Source organism: Strix aluco, chromosome 3 (genome assembly GCF_031877795.1).
Source record: "Strix aluco isolate bStrAlu1 chromosome 3, bStrAlu1.hap1, whole genome shotgun sequence".
Lineage (NCBI taxonomy): Eukaryota > Metazoa > Chordata > Aves > Strigiformes > Strigidae > Strix > Strix aluco.
This window is the reverse complement of record NC_133933.1, coordinates 122,966,712-122,981,456: the sequence shown is the minus strand read 5'-3', so window position 1 is coordinate 122,981,456 and position 14,745 is coordinate 122,966,712.

The window sequence follows — 14,745 nt, the reverse complement described above, 5'->3', positions numbered from 1 at the left end:
CCTCATACATGTGTTCCAGGCTCAGTCCTAAGAGAAGGCAACTTGATGCTGCATTCAAGATTCAGGCTAAGGACAAAATGACAAAACAAAATCATTCTGACTCCCTCAAGCTTTCACATCCCTCAATTGCATCTTTAAACATCTCTCCAAATATTCATTGCAAGAACTTCTACAGCGCTTGTGAGAGACGAGAAACCAGGCCTGTGAGAAACTAAGAAAAAAAGCCTGAGAAAGCACAAGTTGAGGCTGATCAAAGAAATGCCTCAAACACTCGCAAGACAAAACTATGAGTCACAGGGTGCATTCTGTGGAGGTCGAAGCTGATAAAGCTGCCCGAATAACACAAGATGCAGCTGGAGGAGGGAGCCCTGTGGAGACAGGATGGCTCTGCTCTGGTGCACCTGGACAAATTTCAAGGTGAATGAACTTTGCTTCATTATCTACAAAATGCATATTAAAGTTAACACCCCTCAATATGCTAACGAAGGCTAACATGATCATGCCAATTACATCACCCCATGAAACACCTTACCCCTCCCCATACATGGGATACGTAGGTATGTGGGTCAGCCTAGGGGATGGACCCAAGGAAAGTGTGTATAAATCAAGGGTGGGGAAGAAAGGGGGGGCCCTGGAGAGTGCAGTGAAGCGAAGAAGACGGATGTAAGCGAAAAAGACGGAAGCCTCCTGGAACCCTCGCCGGCAGGATCGGCGCAGAAACCCAGACTGGTGATCTGTATTTCCCCATTCCCTCCATCTCCCTCTTTTCCCTTTCGCATTAAGAAATGCAAGGCAAATTGTATTGCTCGCCACAACTTCCTATATACTTAGCCAATTATAGCGTGTTCAATTAGTACATTGTGGGTAGTTAATAAATGTTTGGACTTGGAGACTTGGTGTCTGCTCCATTGGGGATTTGCAAATCTGAGTCACTTGTCTCCCTCGTCTGAGTGGGACATAACAGTGCTCAGGCAATATTCCTGTATTTCATGCCTGATACCTTTGGGTACCTTTACAGTTTCGAAGAGAAGAAAAAACCTTTCTTGTTGGTCCAATGGTTCCACAGTTATCCCCATTTGAAGTGGGAGAAGGAAAGTGTTATTTAAAATTATTTTCAGTCTTTCTACCTGCTACAACCTGACAAGCAGCTATCATCAACCTCACTGCTCTATGTCTCACTGGTGGGATTCTTTTAAGGAACATGTTGCACTCTCCACCTGACCAGATAAGGGACTGTATTAATGTGTTCCTAACTGCTATCATTGATCTCATCTACTTCTAACATATCTCCACATATATTTTAATTGCCAACAATTAACTGCAGATATAGATGGAGGAAGGCAAAAAGATTCTCAGAACTGGATTATTCCATGCTTCTAAATGCATTTAATGCTAGATAAGATTCAGGGCTTGGGTACAAATCTGGCCTGAGTGATCCCACACTAAGTTTATGTCTTAAACACATGTCCCAGAACACACCTCCATTGTCCTATACTCTAAGGATTTTTTCCTTCCCAAACACTTATGTTCTGACCAATTCACAAATAATAAGGGCACTTTCCTTATTATTTTAAATAAAGTAGATTAAATGACTAATTTTTTTAATCTAGTTTTCTTTCATAAAAATTCTCTTTGAATGTCACAGTCCACCTTCTGTGGGCTGGATTCAGTTCTGTGACATAGGAAATGTCATAGTGGGTAAAACTCAGTTTCATTAGATGCAGCAAGCCATCTCCTGTAGTATAGAAGTTAGAGTTTGTGGTTGTTTAAAGAAGAAGCATAAGAAATATTTCTCCTACATATGAATCAAAAAAACCTTAATATTTTAAGGATAATCATTAATGGTCTTTTCTTCTAATTTTCTGAAGCCTTTTTAAATCTACTTTTTCCTTTGGGCACTACAAAAATCTTCTGACAATGAGTTCGAGTTGAAACATGCTGTGTGAGAAAAGTGCTTTCCTACATTTACCTTAAACTAGCAGCATGATAATTTCATCAGTTGGCCCCCAGTTCTTCAAACATTATCAGTAACAAACATGGCAGTCATCTACTCTGTGCTATGTATTATTTTACATATTCTATAATTTTGTCTCTCAGTTATTTTTTTCTCCCCAAAGACCCATAATCCTAGTCTAATTGCTCTTCACAATAAAACCTTATCTAATCTTTTCTACCCTTGTCTGCTTCAACAATTTTTCTGTTGGAAAAAGGGGGGACAGAACTTCATACAGTATTCAGGACACAAGGTGATCCTGGCTTTATACAGAGGAAAAATGATGTCTACTATTCTGTTCTTGATGCTTTCTTTGTTGTTCCTATGATCTTCAGCTTTCACTGAGCACCTTTCAAAGACCTAACCACAATAACTCTAAATGTCTTTCTGAAACACCTATACCTCATTTATGAACCTATGGTAATGTAAAAATTGTTAAGATTATGCTTTCTTACATCTATTGCTTTTCATTTATCAGCACTGAATTTTACCTCCTGCTTTATCTCCAACCACTCAAAATTACAAGATCTGTTTACCCTTTTGTTGTCAGTGTTAGTTTCTGTCAGCCTGAAGAATTCTGTAGTATCAGCAAACTCGGTCACCTCATTAAGCACCTGTTTTTCCAAATAATTTGTAACTGTGATGAACAGTACAGATCCTACCAAGGTTCCCTCTTTCTCTGTACTGACAACCTCTGCATTGTGAAAACTGTAAATCTATCTCTACTCTTTACTCCCCATCTTTTCACCTACCATTCTGCTTTTCTCTGTAACTTTAGTTAATCTTCAATGCAGCTGACGAGAATTTCATACAGGATTCCAGGTGCATTTTTCCCAATTACAAAGGAGTTGAGTGTAGTTGGTTTTATTTCGTAAAACAGGAGATAAAGCCACTTCTCTGATCTTTCAGAGCCCAACAGCAGAGCAGCAAAGTGAACCCACGTCTTCTGTCTAGTCCTGACTATTAAGCTGCTTCCATCTTTGTACCAACTGCTGTTGAACATAGTCAGGAGACACTTATACTGAATTTAAACATGTCACCAGTACTTTTTCCCAGAAAATGGGAGGAGGAATGCAGACTACAAAACAGACACCAGTCAGTATCAGCAGCCAGCAGTCATCTTCTTGACTGGCCGTTCCTGTGTTTCCAGTATATCAGTATAGCCTTCCAGTATATCAGAAAACACTTGATTATCACCATTACATATCTTAAATTTCTAATTTATCTTCAAATTAATTTTCTTTTTCTAGTCTGAGTTACATACATAACACAGAGATACAGTAGCTGAATTCATATTTTTTGGCTTTGTGGAACACGTATTTTTCCTTTTTCTGGTCCAAACTTCCTCATTCATTAATTCTTCTCCTTGTATTTTTTACAAGGAAAGACTTAGCTTAATGCGTCAAGTAAATTGTCTTGAAAATTTGGATGACTCCATCCAAAATCAGAAAGAACTATACATAACAGAACCCTGATGTTTAGAAAATCAGCACTTTCCTTCATCATATAGTATCCATTCCTAATTGAAAAGAGTATTTTAACTAGCTGAATCAAAGCATATCTATGCCTACTCCTGCTCTTCTTTGCGGCTACCCCTTTTCAGCAATTCACATTTTCACTAAGCATGTTGAGGATATGAAGAGACATTAAAACTTAGTGGTGTGACAACATTGTGGAGGTGTATTAACTTAGTCAGCTTTCATGCTGACTCTGCAGTGATAAAAATGAGAATGAACCAGTGGGTAAAAAAATACATAGAGATATAATAACCAGTCTGCTGCTTTCCTACTCATCTCTGGCTTCATGATGCTGAAAATCTCACTGGTTCAGCCTGGGGAAAGAAATCTTTCCATAATCCTACAAGAGTTTACAATCTACCATACAAATCAAAGTAATATGGTAATCAGCAGATAAGCACAATAACACATGTGGCGTTAAATGAAGTCTCTTGTTCTCTCATGGGGAGGAAGAGAGAGACTTATTTGTTCAATATACCATTATAAAATTATCTAGTTTTAGGAAGAAAAAAACAACAGAGAGCACATTTTAAATTCTTATCTTTGCTTTTTTTGTGAAACTTATTGATGAATAATTTAGAACTGTGTCTTAGCTATTCTCCTCTCTCTATAAAAATGTAATCTGACTTAATTATGTGTCATCACAGTAATAATAGTAAAAGAAATCCACTCCAGGGATGAGTAGAGCATATAGTTTTTTATGAAAAGTCCAAAATACATTATTTTAATCCATACAAAGTGGGTTTTAGCACTCAAAATGTTTTTATTCATAAAATTGTTTCCAAGCATTTCACAGACCTCCTACCAGTAAGGGGAGTTGCACAGCAGATGAATACAAAGGGTGGTGGCAACCTTGGTTAAAGGCTGACAGGCTGATCATGAGGACTTTATGCACACATTGGCAAACTCAAGGTTGTTAAGGAATATTTTAAGCACCAGAAACAGAAGAGATGGAAAACTTCTATTAAGCCAGGGCAAATCTATTTAGTTGACCCCTATCCATGTCACAGCAACGAATCAATGCTGCACAATTAATTAAAAACAAAATTGGCAACAGCTTTTGCTGTTGTTTCTCCAGCCAAGCGGAGAAACATGTAAGGACCATTTCAAATGAGATCACACCAAGATAGTATTTAAAGCTATCTCCTAAATCCAAATTCACGTACACATTTTCATCAGAAGCAAAGCAGATTGGATACATACACAGTGACTCAGAGGTGTAAAGTCATAAACAGTACACCCAATTGCAATAAACATTGCATCATCTTGGACAGAGGATAGCATTTTTATTTTGTTAAGGTACAGTAGCACTTATCATGAAACTGACATTCTGGTGATAAACAATAATAGCCACAGTAGCTAAAGCTAAATATTGTGTTACTGAGAGAAATGAGCGACTACAGAATATTAAGCCAGAAGCTTTCCTGCTCTACGTGCACAATGTTTCTTATGTGAAGACTCCAGAGCTCCTCTCTAAAAAGGCATATCCAGAACAATTTGCATCATAGTTATACTATCTTTATGTTCAGATCACATATGCCTAGGGAGTTTACTGTATTTCCTGATGGAGAAGGGGCTCACAACCAGGTAACTAAGATGGCCATACTGTGGAAAAACAGAAGTTTAATAATCAAACAATAACCCAGCTCATTAACTGTAATTGCTTCTGCCCTCAGAGAGCTGACACAAAACAACCTTGTTTTCTAGAACGGAACATCTACCTATTCTGAAATGCAAACTTTAAAATTCAGAAGGTTAAAATTTCAAATATTAGTGCAGGAAAGCCTGATTTATAAATAATGTATATTCATTATTGCTTAGACTTCCCTAGAACTACCATGATTTGTTTCTAAGAGAATTCACACAAGGGTGATATAAAAGAGAAGTTGCTGGAAAACAGTATTCAACATTAATTTTCCCTTGTTATTCCTTTTATCCTGTATGTTTATACCAGACATCAGTTGCTCAATGGACTGCAGTTATTGCAAAAGGGCCTGAATTCTGTTCAGCAATACAAGTTACTTTAAGAAAGTTCAAATGGACAAGCTAAAAAGTGAAGCTCAGCTTTCAAAAATTAACAGTGATTTGGGGCAACCTATTAAAAACCTCTTCAAATGCCTTGTTTTTAGGGAGGAAAAATGATCAGAACCTTCTGAAGGCCAAACCAGAAAGTCAGCGCAATGTGCATGCAACTTCTCTAATCACACTGGGGCAGATATTTAGTGTCAGACCTCTTTACTTAAGAGCCTTTTGAAGAACTTTAAGTTTTGTCACGTACACTTGCCAGCCATGGTTTGCTCTCTTTCTTTCCCTCATTTCAGAGAAAAGATAGATTATTGCCATTCTTTTGTCATGGTTAAATAATTAATGTACTGAGCTCTCTATTCATGTCACAATCTCAGTAATGGCCTTTGTATTATTTTTTCTTCTAGCAATATATGCACGTGGAATTATTATTGTAATATAGATTAAAAACTGGTTTCATCCAAACTGAAATCTCTTTGCATATAGTCTCTCCCAATCAATAATCCTTTTGGAGGTTTAGAAGCAGATTTCAGTTCAGATTACAGTTTTGGAGAAAAACTCATGGAGGTTTTCATGATATTGAAGCTAGTTCAAGCTGCAATGAAAACTTGCTTTCTTTTATGACAAAATTGATTCACTGCAAACAATACATAATGCGTATGTGAAGTCTGTTTATGTACTGTTTCCTTGGTGCTATCAGGCTTCTACACATTCAGAGGGAACAGAGGAAACTGTGAAGTATGAGACACTTCAGGTTTTCTGTGGTTGATTTTCTTTCTTCTTTTTTTTTTTTTTTGGTTCATAAATAGTGGCTTTATAAAAAGTCAAAGGGCAGAATGAGTGTAACTAACTATGCTAATTGCATTGCAGGTTTCACTGCATATCATAAGGGAACAAAGGAAAGATAAAAATGGCATAAAACAATGGGCCCAGGAAAAGAGACACAAAAAAAAAAAAAAAAAAACCAAAACCACATGACAGTCTGAAAGAGCTGCTGTAGCAGAAGGAAATAATTCACTGAAAAGTTGATGTTGAAAAGAAACAGAAATGAGTGGGTTGAATTGATGGGTGTCCTTTCTCCCTTTAGCAATGCAGAGTTCAGCTGAAGTAAATTGAGTGCAGACTGTAATGTCAGAGACATGCATAGAAAAATGTCTCAAATGCACAGTTGTCTCCTGTGGGTCCATGATCCTCTTTCTTTCTCCATTTTCAGTTTTGATTCCCCATTTATTATTTGATTGGTTTGGTGTTTTAATTGACATGAATGTGGAAGTGAGGCTAATAGGCAGCCAAACTTTGAAGTGTTTATAAAACACAAGATTTCTGCAAAGAACTGGTATTTTCTGGTAGGATTTAGTCCTTTCTCTTTAACCCCATCCTACTGCTGTACGTTGGCTGTCAGTAAACTGTTAGATAAGTAGGATCTTGGGCATCTAACTTAGATACCTAAGCTTAAGCAACAAGAATTTCCCTTGTAAACCTCCAAAGGCACCTATTTTTCTCTAGACTGCTAAAATGAAAGAGTGAGCTCCCACACAGTCATGTGGAAAATCACGTGGCCAAGGCAAGCAGTATGAGTGTTGGCTGTACATTGCCTGGTATGTTGGTATGTTTTATAGGAAAAATCAGCAGGCTAAAGAATCAGCAGTTATTTCTCATATTTTAAAACATGCAGCAACCTATATAAACTTTGCATTTGATTACATTAATTTAAAAAAAAAATCATTCAGCTCAAGAAATGATCACAAAAAAGCATTATTTTAGCAGCACAGTTCTAGTTTGCTACATAAGACTGTATGCAGAGATAGTTTAGCAGAAATTGATGCACTTAGCAGTTGCAGCATCTTCCTAAGGCTTTAGAAATCTCAGGGCACAATAAATGTCGGCCACCAAAAGCTCCTAAGGCTATATGTATGGATCACACATTCCTAAACTCTATACTAATAGGATCACTATTGTTAAAGAAGTTTTAAGGAATTAATGTGGTTGCTCAGATTCCCACAAGGAACCTACCAAGGCTCATTACTAGTTGATGGGAGATTAATGTTGTGGAAAAAGGAGAGATTTCATGGAATTTATTAGCTTGCATGAGACATCTCTTAGACAGAATGAGAATACAAAAGGGGTTAAAGACTGCTGCAAAGTCTCCTACCGAGATAACTGGTTATACAAAAGGGTAAGTGCCTAAAAGCTTTCAAGCACTGCCTCACCTGACAAGGTTGGAAAAGTAGGTATTATTTGAAAGGCAGACCATACTTTTGAGAACTAAGGAGGATGATTCTTTTTTGGCTTGCAAATGTCTACCTATCAGACAGGAGGGGATTTAAATGGGAGTGTTCATTTGTCTGCTGCTGAGACAGACTTACTGGGAACAATTTTAACAGACAGCAAAAGGATAGTATGAGTTCATCCTTTTTTCTGTTACAGAAGGTCTCATATCCTTGTCTCTCCTCCTCCTCCCAAAATAGTAAATACTAAAAAAATTCTGAAGACAATTCTTCTTCATCATCATCACTAGTAGCTGCTGGATTCATGCTAGTTTAAAAGTCAGCACACTGATTAAACTTGCCTTATTAAACCCATGGGATCAGAGCCTTTAGGTCATGAACTTTAACTTCAGACCAGCAGCCTGAAGAACAGCTGGGAACAAGGCTGTGTGGGCTTAGAGTCCTGTGTTTGGAGCTTTATAATATACAAGAACAAGCGGTTCTCTGGGATAAAATGAACTATTTATGAAGTTACACAATATATACATGGGGTTTTCTGGTGCCCTCTTTCAATGCCAAGCTATGGAAATTCATTACTGTCTTAAAGGTTTGGGTTACCTCAGGAAGAATGAATGAAAACATAGGAAAATTCAGAAGGTAGGGGAGTAACCTGAGCACATGCGACAAGTCTGAAAGTGACGCACTGTGACATTGGGTGCATGACTTGCCCTGGATGGTGTTAAAATTATCTTCTCTGTTTAGATTATAATATTTCAGGTGTTACATCAAAGGATGGTTGAGGTTGGCAAGAACTTCTTGAGATCATTTAGTCCAATATCCTCCTCAGGAAGGATCAACTAGAACAGCAATGCATTCAGTTGGGTTTTGATGCTCTAAGGATGGAGACTCCACAAACTCTCTGGGTAACCTGTTCCTGTGATTGACTACACTCACAATTAAAAAAATAAATAAATTCTTGTGTTCAGATGTAATTTAATCTGTTTTAATTTGTGTCCATTTCCTCCTGTCACGTCACTGGGTGCTAACTGAGAAGAGCTGGGCTCCCTCTTCCTTATTCCCTCCCATCAGGTATTTACACACATTGATAAGATGCCCCTGAGCCTTCTCTTCTACAGGCTCATCAGTCCCAGCTCCCTCATCCTCTCTTCATATAAAAGATATTCCAGTCCTGTAGTAATCTTTGTGGCACTGTGCTGGACTCGCTGCGGTATGTTGATGTCTCTCTTCTACTGAGGAGCCCAGAACTGGAGACAGTACTCCAGCTGCTGCCTCATTAGTGCTACGTAGAGGTGAAGGATCACCACTCTCGACCTTTTGCTATGAGGGTGTTTTGCTAGATCATGGTCATCTTGCTGTCTACCAGGCCATCAAGGTCTTGTTCAGTAAGCTGCTTTTCAATCAGTCAGCCCCCAGCATGTACTGGTGCATGGGGTTAGCCCTCCCAAGATGGAGGGCTTTGCATTACCCTGTGTTGAACTTTGTAAGATTCCTCTCTGCCCATTTCTCCAGCCTGTCAAGGTCTCTCTGAAGGTGACACCACCATCTGGTGTACCACCCAGTCCGTTCAGTTTTGATCATCTACAAACTTGCTGAGAGTACACGCCATCTGTCTGCCTTTTTCCCAGTAATATCATGTGACACGAACTCCATTCTATGTGTGCATGTTTACAACATCCACCTTAACATGATCCTGAACTTAATGTGGATATATAGCTTGTTATAATGTAAATTAATAAAATAATAAGAACAACTACATTCTGTAAATCTTCCTTACCTGGAGTTACAGTCGAACATCAAAAAAAGCAGAGAAAGAGAAAAAAATTAGGCTGGAAGAAAAAGTTTATTCTCATAGAAAACTGAGGTCTTGTCTACAGGAAACTCAGGAAATTGAAAACATTAATAAAAAGTATGAAGCTAAAACAGATTAGTTAAATCTCACAAACCTTGTGCAGGCACATTTGTCCAAAATTTAAGTGGTTAAATTTGACTTAGTTAAATTCATTTCTAGTATGTATTAAATTAAACAAAATTAAGGTCTCCTTTACTTCTAACAAGGCTGTCTACACAGGGATATAATGCAGCTGAAGTGTGAACTTTAACATTTAATTTGGATTGACTTTCCTAAATGTACCAATGCAGAAGAGTCCTATTAGCTTCCACAGTGGCAAAAATTAAAACCAGACAACAGGCAATGGATGCTAGCCAGGTAATGGTAAAAAGTAATTAAAAGAAGACAAAGAATCTTTCCAGAAGGAATTATGAGAAGCCACAGATTCTGGCCAAGAGGTGATCAAAGCCATTACCAGCATGCAGGAAAAGAGCCAGCAACAGATGAAGGGTAATCATAAAACAGATCAAATACTGTCAGTTAGAGACTGGCATTGCAGAAGATCTGGAGCACATGAAAAGACACAGAATTACTGTTTTTAAATGCCCAGATGGAACTGGAAAAAAGGAAGAAAAAAACCCCAGCTAGACTATGACAAAGAGTCAAAGAAATCAAAGAATTTTTAAAAAACAGAAGAATTTCTTCACTTTAAAAAAAAATTAAGAGACATAGTTAATGAGCCTTTAGAGATGCAGATGTGCTAAAATTGGAAGACCGGTTGTCTTGCAGAAAGGAAAGACACTTTGGTTACAAGTAATAGTGACTATGGGGCCTTTATTTCAGAGCACAATGAAAAGACTCTGGGAGTCATATTGTATCTGCTCAGGTAATACAACTACTTAGTACCTATAAGGGAAACAGTGACTGATCCACATAGTGTTTGCCGCTGATTTCTAACAAGTAATAAGATTGTATGGAAGTGAAAACTGAGCAAGATTTCTGATTTAAATAGATTCTTAAATAAAGGAAATTTTTAGCTAAACTAATCATATAGCACCATCGGTGTATGATTTGACTTCTAGAATGGTTCTCTGCACCTGTACAGAAAGATTCATTACAAAAAATTACGGCTTCACCTGTTTTCCAGATGGGCCACAGTGACTGAAAAGTAAAGCTACAGCTCCACTGATGAGCTGTGTTATCTACTCATGCTGTCCCTTGTTGCAAATGGCCTAGGGAAAGATGGACTAGCCAGCTGACACTGAGTGACCTCTTTCTATGATGCTCATCACATCATTCTTCTGTATACCAAAGACTTCTGAAAATGTTATTTTTTCAACCTTAGCAGCCAAATGGGACAACTCTTTTGAGGGATTGTCCTTTATTTTGGTCTCCAGAGTGAAATGCTTTTTTAAAGAATATCCATCTGATACTTTTTTCCTCACAAATTTCTGAAGCCATAATATAGAGCCAAATCAAGCAGAGCCAAACCAAGTAGATAAACAGGTTTCCATAAAGCATGTGCCTCCTCTTCTTACCTTACATGCTCAAGTCCAAAGCAAGAGATGAACAGAGGCAAGCTTCAGCCTGGAGACTCCTTGGTAGTAGAGCACAGCAAGATGTATGAAAATCTCAGACTTTAGTGATATGGCAGTGGAGCCTACACTGGTAAATTGAATAGTGCAGGAGACCAAATATGAAGAAAATTAATTTAAATGAATTCTCAGTGTTTGGATTAGAATTACCCCAGAAGAGTGCAGCACAGACAGAATATGAGAAAAGTTTAATTTGGCCTCTCTGTCTGACAGTTATACAGCAGTTTTGCCTATGTTCTCAGTTTAGCTGAAAGCTTGGTTTAGCCATTTATGAGGCATAGGTAGCATGTAAGTATATTCTCTATACCCACCATTAGAGTGCCAGAAAATATAGTTTGTAACCAAATTTATGCCAGTACCTGCTCTTAGAGCCCTCATCTGTTACCTTGCTAAAATTTCACACTTCATAAAGTAGGAACTAAATCTAGCCATATGCGATGTATTCTTGCCCGAATTAATTTACAGCAAGACGACTTATTTATTTCCTGCCCTTGGTATAATCTGATTGGCTTTTGTGACAGCTGTAAAAGGAAAGCTGCTAAGAGAGACAATCGCATCCAACAAAGAACATGCTAATGAAATCAGGCTTTCTAAAGGGAAGTGATTTTGACATATTAGAAATTATAGCTTTGTATGGATACTACCCAAGTTGTCAGCCCCTCTTCCCACAGTAACAGCAGGCTCTGTTAAATTTGAGGAACACTGTCTGCTCATCATGTTATATAAAATCAACCTCTAGCCATATCTGGGTGATTTCCTACAGTGAAAGACTCAGAAACAGAAGGTAAAAATTCCCCATTTGGCATCTTAATCTTCTATTAATGATGCAACCTGTACTGTACCATCTGAAAAACATGAATCAACACTGAGCCCACCCTTCCACAAATAGAACTCTTTACCCTATAATGTGGTGATCTTTCTCTTTCTAATTGCTTCTTGCAGATTTTTAAAAGGCACTTTAGTCCTTAAGTGTAAAATTTGCATTCAAACTACTGTACAAAGAAATACTAACAATGATTTTGAAGTAATTCCTTCCAACAAAGAGCACAGACTTCTGATCACACACCATCGGAGAAGATGGAAGTGTACATGGAGCGTTTTTCTTATCTCATTAGCAGCCATTAGAAACCCACAGGGGGAACATAATGACCAGTGGAAAAAGGGCAGAGCAGACTTCAGTGAACAAAACAGATGTTTAGTGCATATAGATATTATCCAACACCAGCATCAAACTAGTGAGTTTGGCCATTTAGGGCATCTCCTAGGAAACCATCAGATAACATTAAAAGATATTGACTAACATAAAAAGAGCTGCATTTGATAGAAATGGGATGTGCTTCTAAATGCAGCAGTTCTAATTTCTGCTGAGGAAAAAAAATTGGATCTGTTTTTTTAGATGCATATTCTGGTTTTAGTTAAAAGGCTTAAAATTTGCTGTGCGTTTCCATACCTTGACATTGCAGTCTTTAACTAAGCAGCATATAAGATGCAGTGCAAAAGCACATTGCAAAGTGAAAGAATCTAAAGAATATCTCTTAAATATGTTGCAACTTGTACAACACATAATATTGTTCTGTTGTTATTATTTTCTTTTCCCTGCCAGTTCTTTCTGGCTGGAATTTTCCACATAGTCTGAGAGTTATAAAACTGGCAAAGGTATTGGGCATTTAATTTCCTTTATGGTCCTTTGAGGAAACCTTCTTCTTCACATTACATCAAAAAACATTTTAATTGACCAGGACCAACTGGTAATATGTCCATCACACCATGTAAAGTATTCTCACTCATAACTACAACATTTTACTACAACATTCTGTGTTTTATCCAGGAAGTGAAGGCATTTGATTCACTGACATATTTGCATTTCCTCTATCTGATTTTGTGTCTGATCAACAATGTTTATTGCCTGCTAGTTTCTTTTTAGAGTGTTAAGGACACCTTTTCCACTGTGATTACTGTTTTGCCCTCTCTGCAGTCAGTGAGCGGAAAGGTTAGCTCTGAATTTGGCTAATGAGAACTTTGCTGATCTGTTCAAGTTGGCTGTTACGCCTTTTGGGCATGACCAATCAGAGCATAAAGTGTCGGGAGATTTGCTGTCTCTCTCCAGCCCTGGCAAATAACTTCCTGCAGTCTACCAGACCGTCAATTCTCTGCCCAGTTCTCTATATCTGTGGCAAGGGATAGTGGCACATACTCACCTCTAGATAAATCACAAACTATTCATGCATATTGTGTTCCTTCTTCAGTTTGGTACATTTGCTTAATGTGTTCAGGTCAAGTTGTATCATCAATTTAGATGAATTCATAAAATTAGGGGGAAGGCCATAATCTAAATGCAGGGATAGAGTATGAAGAAGGGAAACAGTTCATGAACACTGGTATTTTATTTTTTCTGAATTGAGACTATACTAATATACACAGAGTTCTTTACAGTACAGCTGCATTGGATCAATAATGGCACTTTTAAAGTCAACAAACCCACCCCCTGCATGTCATGGAGTTAAGCTTGGTAGAGAGTTGAGAAGAACTGAGGAGCAGATAATAGATCCATTGATGAAAGGATCTACCCTCTTAATCCTATAAACCATATTGCTGCCCCAGCTTTCCCTAGCTCCTGTATATATCCCATGTTTTCTTGGGAGACTGTGCACATTAGTTTGCAAAGTATCAGCAAAGCACCAACACACTGCTTAGGTGTCCCTATTTTGGGAGGTGACTGTGATCTGGCTTACTCAAGGATCAGAGATTTATGAAAGGGCAAAGGTCTGCCACCTTCTAATTTGACCCAAGAGATTCTGTTATATAACAGATAAGCTATCAAAAAAACCCTCTGAAATATAAACCTAGCTGAACTTCTTTTATGTTTGTATTTTATTTTCCAGATGGAGCACTGCCAAATAACAGCTGCATAGACAGTTAAGCTTGATCATTTACAGAACTGCAAAGGGTTTGATTGATCAGCTTAGATGTCAGCAATTTTGTAATATGCTTGGGCACCAAAGGAGCAGGGCAGGTTGGGAAATGTAAAGGGGAAAAAATATTGTGTATTCTGATTGTGTCCTTCACACAAAATTACAAGCATTTTCAACAACAAAGTAATTCACTTCATCCAATAGACTGCCTGCAAGTTCAGGACAATAAAACTGAAGAGCATCTTTAACTGACAATTTAAGCTCAAATCATTTTTGACTGGCAAGGTGTGGTATCATCCAGAAGAATTGATGCTATAGTAGTAGCTTCAAATTATGGGGTTATAGTGTGTCTACTCAACATGCAGCTCTTATCAGGGGAGATAAGGGGAGGGATAGGAAAAAAATGGATAGCAATAAATGCTTTCTGTAAGCTTTACAGTTAATTAAGGATAAGAATTTGTATACATATTTATACTTGAGTAAAACTCACAATAAAAATTAAAATGGAAGATTTTGACTGACACTGAGTACATATCGTAATTCTCCTTTCAGCATCATTTTCCTATTTAATCCTCTGCATGATTTTTTTAAGAGAGGTCTGGGAAAAAAAATGCATCTCCCTGTCAGCAAAAGAAATTTGAAACAAT